This window comes from Pteropus vampyrus, unplaced genomic scaffold (genome assembly GCF_000151845.1).
Source record: "Pteropus vampyrus isolate Shadow unplaced genomic scaffold, Pvam_2.0 Scaffold17, whole genome shotgun sequence".
In the NCBI taxonomy this organism is placed as follows: Eukaryota; Metazoa; Chordata; class Mammalia; order Chiroptera; family Pteropodidae; genus Pteropus; species Pteropus vampyrus.
The window spans coordinates 10,882,634-10,891,173 of NW_011888798.1; the positions used below are offsets into that span (position 1 = coordinate 10,882,634).

The 8,540-nt window shown below is 36.6% G+C and overlaps 1 pseudogene; it reads right to left on the reverse strand.

Moving 5' to 3' along the window:
* Positions 1-6,212: 6,212 nt before the first annotated feature.
* On the reverse strand, positions 6,213-6,331 carry LOC111736079 (annotated as a pseudogene).
* Between the last annotated feature and the right edge of the window lie 2,209 nt (positions 6,332-8,540).

Sequence of the window (8,540 nt, forward strand, 5' to 3'; positions counted from 1 at the left end):
TTAACTCTCCCTTTATTGTTGATTTCATTATTATTTAACCTCTTTGAGTTTTTGTCTCCTTATTGGTCACATGGGAAAATAATATCTATATTATAGCGTAATCATTAGAGAAATGTATGTAAAGTGCCTGACAATAAATGGTAACGCCAAAGTCAAGTATGTCCTAGAGGCTTTTATAACTGTCTCAGATAATTGTAGGTAAACAGCATTCTGTTAAAAAGTACAGAGCAGTAGTCCTAATGTCAATAGTATTTTTCTATGTGAGGAGTTGCTTCCAAATCCCCATTTTCCATTTTGTAAAACTAATATTAGGGGCAAACGAAAGCTACAGTTTAGGAAAGATGTGAGATTCACCTGGGACATGCATAGACGGTCAAAATGTCAGCTCTAAGAAAGAAAAGCAAAATCTGTTGGTCTCTTGCCTTCCTCAGGAGTCATGGTAACCAAGTTCACCAATTCCTGAGTTAGCTGAGACATTAGACTTTGCTAAGAAAAATGATTTAAACTAGTTAAAATAGAGATGGTTCCAGAAAGCCTTTGAGTGGGGGATAAAATGGTGGGCGTTTCACAGCTTTGCAACAGACTGTTGAGTGTGATGTCTTTTCTCAAGCGTGCCTTTTGTGCTGCTTGAATCATACCAGGGTGGTTAGGGACTGCTTATGCTTACACCCATGTGGCCAATTCTCCTCCACATATTCCTTGGCAGGCAGAGAAACATGTGGTTGTCTGAAGCTGGTGTCTGGGGAGGCGGTGGTGCAAGGGTGGCATGCGGGGTGGAGAGCAAAGATTCTAGAACAGAAGTTCTTTTAAGTGCACACAGGTGGGAGAAACCAAAACATCACAAAAACCCTGTTGTGGGGGTGGGCAGAGACCACCCAGGAGACTCCTGATTGGAGCATTTGCCAGCTGGGTGCCCGTGGTCACATTACTCTGCCTGTCATGTGCTCTTGAAGGCTGAGGTGTCTCGCCATCATGGTGACCTCTCTTCTTCAGATTTCCTCGTGGAGAATGGGGTGAACAGGAGCATGGTGGGATGTTGGAAACCATGGAGAATTAGGCAGGGCATGACACTGAAATCCTAGCTCAGTTTTCTATCAGGTGTGGATCCTGGGTAAGTAAATTGACCACCCTATGTTGCTCTCTGACTCCACAGTCTGTAAAACAGGAGAAGGGCTGTGAAAATTAAATGCGGAAATGTGTATGTGACATGACGTATTGTGGATATTCTATAAATATGCTCAAAAATTGAAAAATAATTTAAAAGTTAAATGTTGGAGACACAGAATATGTCACAGCCAAAAAGAAACCTAGCTTTCCAGGCCTCCTGTTCAAAGCATGAAATAACACCCCAGGGAATGTTTTGATAACTATCCGAAGTCTAAAACAGTAGTACCATTTAAAAAGTAACTCTTTATTTAGATTTTACTGGCTTAAAACTGCCTTGGAAAGCATTTTCATCAAATAGTGACATACTAAATTAATTTGAGATATTAAGTAATAAGGATTAAAGAAACAAACAAGTAAAATTCTTCTTCAACATTTGGTATCTCAATAAATAAATGAATTTCTAACTTCGGTATTCTAAATTACTTGGCTATTGTCTAGAAAAAAAGTTTTTTTATATTTCTGAAAAGCTCCCTACTGTCATCTTAATTATGACAAAGTGGTTTTGTAGGAATACTATCCTTTCACAACTCACATGATTGCACAAAGATCAATTAATGAATTATGAATTCCTTGCTTGCATAGAGTTTAAGGTCATAAGTATGAAGACTCAAAATATTCTTTTTCATAAGTTAGCTTATTTCTGAAGAGCAGCCCAAACTGGGTACATTGACTATTTCAACCTTCTTTTATAGGAAATAAAGGTATGAGAAAAAACATTTCCCCAAATATAACCTGTAGCTTTCCATATAAGGAAAGAAAAACCACACCTTCCCAAAACAATAGTGTCCAAGACAAGAGAGGAAATAATATTTATTGAGCACCTGCTCTGGAACCAGGAACTGTGCTAAGAACATTAGACGTATGATCTCATTTGACTTTCACGGACTCTATGTCATGTTAGTCCTTACAACAACCCTATGACATAGGCGTCCCTTCACAGTTTTGTGTCTCCTGCTTCTCAAACATGTCTTTCTCCCCAGTACCACCTCTGGCTTCAATTCCAGGTAGAGCAGTGCTTCCCAGAACTTTCATATTGTTGCACACATGGAAAAGTGTATCATTTGCATGGCACACTGAAAAAAACAGTGGACTATTCTGGAGTATTTAGATAAAGCTTGGTGAAAAAAATTATGTATGCATATATAAAATATTATAAGAAAAATAAAATGCACGTATTGTAGGAGATATTAAATGTTGAGTTTGTACTACACTTACAAATAAAAGCATTTTAATTTTTAAATGAGAAACAAGACTGCTTCATAATTTATTAGAAATGTTTACTGAAACTTAATTTATGTCCAGTGAAATACACAGATTTTAATGTATGCTTTTGATCATTTTTGACAAGTGAACACATAATCCCCAAATCAAGTCATAGAACATTTTTATTACCTTAGAAAGTTGTTTTGTGCCTGCTCTCAGTCAATGTCTGGGCCCTAAAGCAGCCAGCCGCTTGATCTGGTGTATCTATCACTGTAGAAAGTTTTGTCCATTCTAAACTATAATGTAAATGGAATAATACAGCATGTGCTCTTTTGTGTTCAGCTCCTTTTATTAAACATAATGTTTTTAAAGATTCCTTTGGCTTGTTGCATGCCTCAGTAATTTGTTACTTTTCATTGCTGAGTAATATTCCATTGCTTGAACATATCATAGTTTGCTTGTCCAGTCTCTCACTGATGGACACCTGGGTTGTTTCTAGGTTTTGACTATTATGAATAAAGCTACGAATATTCTTGCACAAAGCTCTTTGTGGACACATATAAATACCTAGAGTGAAGTAGCTAGGTAATAGTGTAGATGTGTGTTTAGCTTTTTACAAGGCTCCAAGTTTTCTAAAGTGATCATACCTTTTTACACTTCTGATTGTATAAGATCATGAAAGTATCTTATGTTTTATTCTAGAAGCTCTGTGATTCACCTGAAATCTTTTTGTGTGTGCGATGTATATTTGGAGATTTTATACATCTGTATTATCCAATACGGTAGCCACTGGCCATATGTGGACATTTAAATTAAAATTAATTAAAATTAAAATTCAGTTGAATTTTAAAATATGGCTATATCACTCAAGCCATATTTCAGGTGCTCAGTGTTTACACTTGGATAGTGATTGCTATTGGGCAGTATAGATATAGAACATTTTCATCACTGTAGAAAATTCTATTGGAATATATATTGTTACTGACTTCTAATTTAAAACTGTTGCAGCCAGAGAATATATTCTGTGTGATTTTGACTTTTGACATTTCTTTAGACTTCTTTAATAGTTGAATAGCCCAGAAAATAGTCTATCTTGATAAACTTGAAGAGTACACAATCCTTTTCTGTCGTTGGGTGTAGTGCGCTCTGTTGATTAAATCACGTTGTATCTTCCATGTTTTTGTTAATTTTTTTTCTAGTTGTCCTATCAACTGCTGAGAGATAGGTGCTAAATTCTTCAATAGTAATTCTGGCTCTATCTATACTTTTCTTTAGTTCTGTCATATTTAAAATTGTTGTATTTCTTTGACCACACAAACCTTTTATCATTATGAAATGTCTCTCTATATTGGTAATACTCTTAGTCTTGAAATTTACTTTTGTTATAAAATATAGTAATAATAAATTTTTAATGATTAGAATTTTCACATTATATCCTTCTTCATTTTCCATTTTATTTTCACTTTCAACTTTCTATTTATATTTATATTGTCCAAAACATATATTTTTTAAAGTCTGTCTGGCAATCTTTAGTTTTTAATCTGGCTCTTCAGCTCATATGCAATTACCGATAAATGTGGATTTTAATTTACTGTAGTGATATTTCATTAATATTGTTTCATCTGCTCTTTGTTTATTTGTTTCTCTTTTTCTGCCTCTTTTTGTGTTAAGTATTTTTCAGTATTTATTTTTATTTTTATTTTCTGTTAGTTATTATTACTAGTTATGTCTATGTTATTTTTAGTGGTTGATCTAGAGATTACAATATGCATCTCCAGCTTGTTACATCTATAATAAAAAACTTATTCTACTACTTCTATTTAAGAATCTTAAAATAACATTTTAATTACCACTCTCTCATACTTTATGTTCTTGTCATATATTTTACTTCTAAATATGTCAGAACCTTGTATTACATTATTATTTTTACTTCAAAATAATAACAATGCGAGTGTGTTTGTGTGTTAATGTTCTTTATCCCTTATACTAACTGACATGTTTCTATTTCTGGTCTTCTTTATTCCTTCTCGAAGAACTGAGTCTCTATCTGGTAAAGTAAAATAATTTCTTTTAGTATTCCTTATAGTAGAGAGCCTTTTGAGACAATTTGTTTCACTTTTGTCTTTTCGAAAATATTTTTACCCGCCTTTATTTTTGGAAAATAATTCCACTAAATCTAGAACTCTAGATTGATATTTTTTTCTTTTCTACATTTTAAAGATATCATTCTACTGTCTTCTGGTCTTCATTGTTTCCAGTGAGGTGAAATTTCTTTTATTGTTCCCTATTATGTAATGTGTCTTATTTTAAAGCTTTTAAAATTTTCTCATTGTTTGGTTTGATTACAATGTGTATAAGGGTGTGTTTATTGATATTTCTTTATATTTATCCTTCTTTGGTTTTGCTGAGCTTATTGAATCTTGAGTTGATATCTTTCGTATGTTTTTAAAAATTCTAGGCCATTCAAATATTTCTCCTGGGACTCAAATTATGTGTTTATTTGAACACTTAAATGTATATATATCAACCAGATATCTTGAATGCAAATAGAATTAAAAAACAAATTATCTGATTGTTCTCAATTTCACTGATTCCTTCCTCAGCTATGGTCAGTCTGCTAAGAAACTCATTGAAAGAATTCCTTATCTCTGATATATTTTCATTTCTAACATTTCTATTTGGCTATGAAATTGTCCATCTGTTGAAACATGTTGTTCACTTTTCCCACTCTATCATTTTGTACATTTATTATTATTATTATTATTATTTAAAAATGCCTGTCTGATAATCCTAACAATTCTATTTCATAGGTCTGGTTCTATTTGCTATTTTTTCACTTTTCCATGTGTCTTGTAATTTGATTTTGACTGAATTCAGGCCTCATAAACTATAAATGAATAGTAAAGTCTGAAGAAAATAATAATCATATCTAGAAAAGGGTACACCTTTTTTGCCTGGCAGGCCATTAGTGAGCAGGTTTGAGACAATCCAGTCTGTAGCTGGTCTAAGTCTGAAAGTTTTGTTGCTTTAGTTAGATTCAGTTTACCTTAAGATTCACATTCTCTGTTGGATGAATCAGAACCTTCCCTTTAGCAGGACTTGGGATATGAGCGCCTGGGGGGATTTTGTCAGTTCTTTTTTCCTGACTTCAACTTCAGCAGGCCCCATTTGCCTTTGCCTCATGCCTGTATCTGCCTGCTCTCCCTCTCTCAACTGCCCATGGCCTCTGCGTTGTACTTAGTGAAAAGCTTGGGAGTTTCTCTCAATTTCCCTGTTGGGCCCTTGGACTTCAGCAGGCCTTATGCCCTTGTGTCTTCCTCAGTTTACCAGACCTTTCTCCAATAGGAGAAGGACCTAATCTAGTAAGGTGAGGCTGATAAATGTCTGTGGAATTTCTCTCATTTCTCCTTAAGACTTGAGCAGGCTCAGCCCACCTGCGCCTGGGGAAAAAGAGGAAGCATTTTTCTTAGCTCTCCAGATCCTACCCCAGGGGTAGAGAATTGCTGCCTCATGATCAGTGCCTCAGCTGAGTGCTGAGGATTCCCTCAGGTTCTGGTCAGATTGCAGCAGGCTCTGCACACCTGTGCCTCAGGGTCTCTCAGCATTAATCCTACCCCAAGCTGTCTTGTGAGAACTCAATGGAGGCCAGTTAAAAAGGGTCAGTGGATAGATGCAGACTACCCTGTGTCAGAGCTCCTGGGGATTCTAAATCCCTTAAAATTGCTAAAGGTTACACTTATTTTTATTATTATTATTATTTTTTTAAGCAAGGCAACCCTTGGTTGACCTCACAGATTGCAAGGACCTTGTCGGCTTACGATCTTTATTTTTTTTATTTTTTATGCTTATAGCACCTGGTCTTCCTAGGTGGTCTCCCATCCATCTACTAACCAGGCCCGACTCTGCTTAGTTTCCGAGATCAGACCGGATTGGGCTTGTTCAAGGTAGCATGGCTGTAGACTCAGCTTATTTTATTATTATTTTAATCAGCTTCCTCTTCCATTTGCTGTGCTGCCAAGGATGAAAGCAGCTTTCGTAGGAGGTCATTGGCACTTTTTGGATTTTGATTCATTAGGTTTCTTTACAATCTGCATGCTCCTACAGGCTTTAATAAATTATGATTTTGTAGATTATCTGGCTTCTTGTTGTTGTTAAGGTGGGAGCAATGTTCTTTTGTGACTTTTACATCCCAAGTGGAGGTGGAAGTCAACATAGCTTTTTCTATTAAGTTTTATGTTGAAATGTTTACAAGCAAATCCTAATTGACTTTTTCATGTGCTCTGTTCAAATTCTCATCATCACCATTGAAAACGGAGTTTTGCACAAGAGTGATAAAAAATTTGAAACCATTTTTTATGACCATTCAACATTTACAAGAGTTAAAGTTGTATTTAAAGACTTTAATAGGCTTCCTGTTCTTTTATTGACAAATGGTATGTTAAATTTTATTTTATAACAATGCAGAGTTCAAATGCAAATGATCACATGTCAAGTATTTGAAAATAACAACGAAGCTTCAATTTATAGAACATGTGTGGTAAAGCAGTCACGGGAAGCTAGCTGGGTAGCTAGAAAGAGCACGTATCCACAAAGCAACACTAATCTGATATCTGTGAAATAGAGGTTTAGGGCTACAAAGCCTGGGCCTGTGCCTGCCAAGTGTCCCTAATCACCTTCACCCCAACAAGTCACACCTTGGGCTATGAGCCCTCCTCTGTGGGCATTTGGAAAATTAACTCTAGCAGGTCCATGGGTCCCTTGACCATGATGGGCAGCTGAGTGCTTTGCAGCTGGCTGCCGATGGAGGTCCAAATGGAGCTATTTTGTATGCCACCTGAGAGAACCATGGGCCCGCTGTTAAACCTTACCACACTTGGGTTATCCTTCAAGGACCCCTGAAAGAGAATGCTGTGCCAGGGCTTGCATTTTTGCTACTCCAGGGTTCTACGGATAAGCAGAAGGCTGAGAAATCAGTATCTCAGCATCCACCTTATACCACTGACATGCACTGGTCAAGGAAGCTCAGAGACAGAGTATGCTCTCACAGTGCTTCCTGATCCCTCAGCCTGCACTGCTCCTCTCTCACTGAATCCTCTGTTCTGAGTTCTGTTCTCACTTGTAAGGCTGCGAAATAAAAAAGCAGATAAAAATTACAGATAAACAATGGATAATGTTTTAGTATGTCTTAAACATTGCATGGGACATACTTATACTACAAGAATTAGCCATTCTTTAAAATTCTGATGTAACTGGGAATCCTATCTTTTATTTCTAAATCTGGAAGTACTACCCTAATTTACCCTCAATTTAAGCTTCATTATAATACTAGGTTTATGCCTGGATGTTCATGAATCTAGTTATAACAGACCTTTTTGTGGGTAAGCACATGTGCAATGAGTTATATAGGCAATGAGTTATATAGAAGCCAAGTGTCAATCAAAATGACCTCACTTGCCAATCACCTAAGAACACCTTTGTAACTACCCATCATGGCCCCAAATATAACGCAGACCTCTCCTTCCCCAGGAGTTACAGCTCTCCATCTTCCCTGGCTGTAACCCATACCCCCCACCCCCTCAGAGGTACGTAACCTTATTTTCCATGGTTAGCCAATTTTAGGCTTGATCCATCTTCTACCCCATAACGTGCTTTTAATAAATGAATATTTCTCATATTCGCTGAATTGAAATTCATTTCTTCGGCAGTGAAAAGGACCTAGAGATGTGTGTGTGATCAGAACTCTAATCAATCCGAGGGTAACAAATCAAGTTTAAATACTGAAGCTCTTTTAAAGTCATTTTGTGCTGCTCTCATTTCTAGCAGGGTGGCAGTCGATGCAGGAGATAGTATAGTGTAGTTGGGGAATTCTAAACCTAAAGCTGCAGTTTGAATCCTGACTCACCACTTAACTAGCTGTGGACCACTGGACAAACTACCATTTCTACACCTCAGCCACCCTCTTTGTAAAGGGGAGATGGTATTAGTACAGAGCTCATGGGATGCTGTGTGCCAGCAGTTAGTGTAGCATCAGCATTAGCAAGAGCTCAGTGCAAGCACATCATTCTCATTTTGCAAATAGGAGACTTAGGTGCTCCTTCCCTCGCACTAAACAGGAGATTGTCTCCTCTACCTTTTTACAAGCATTTTCCTAATATATCTGTAGATGTCCT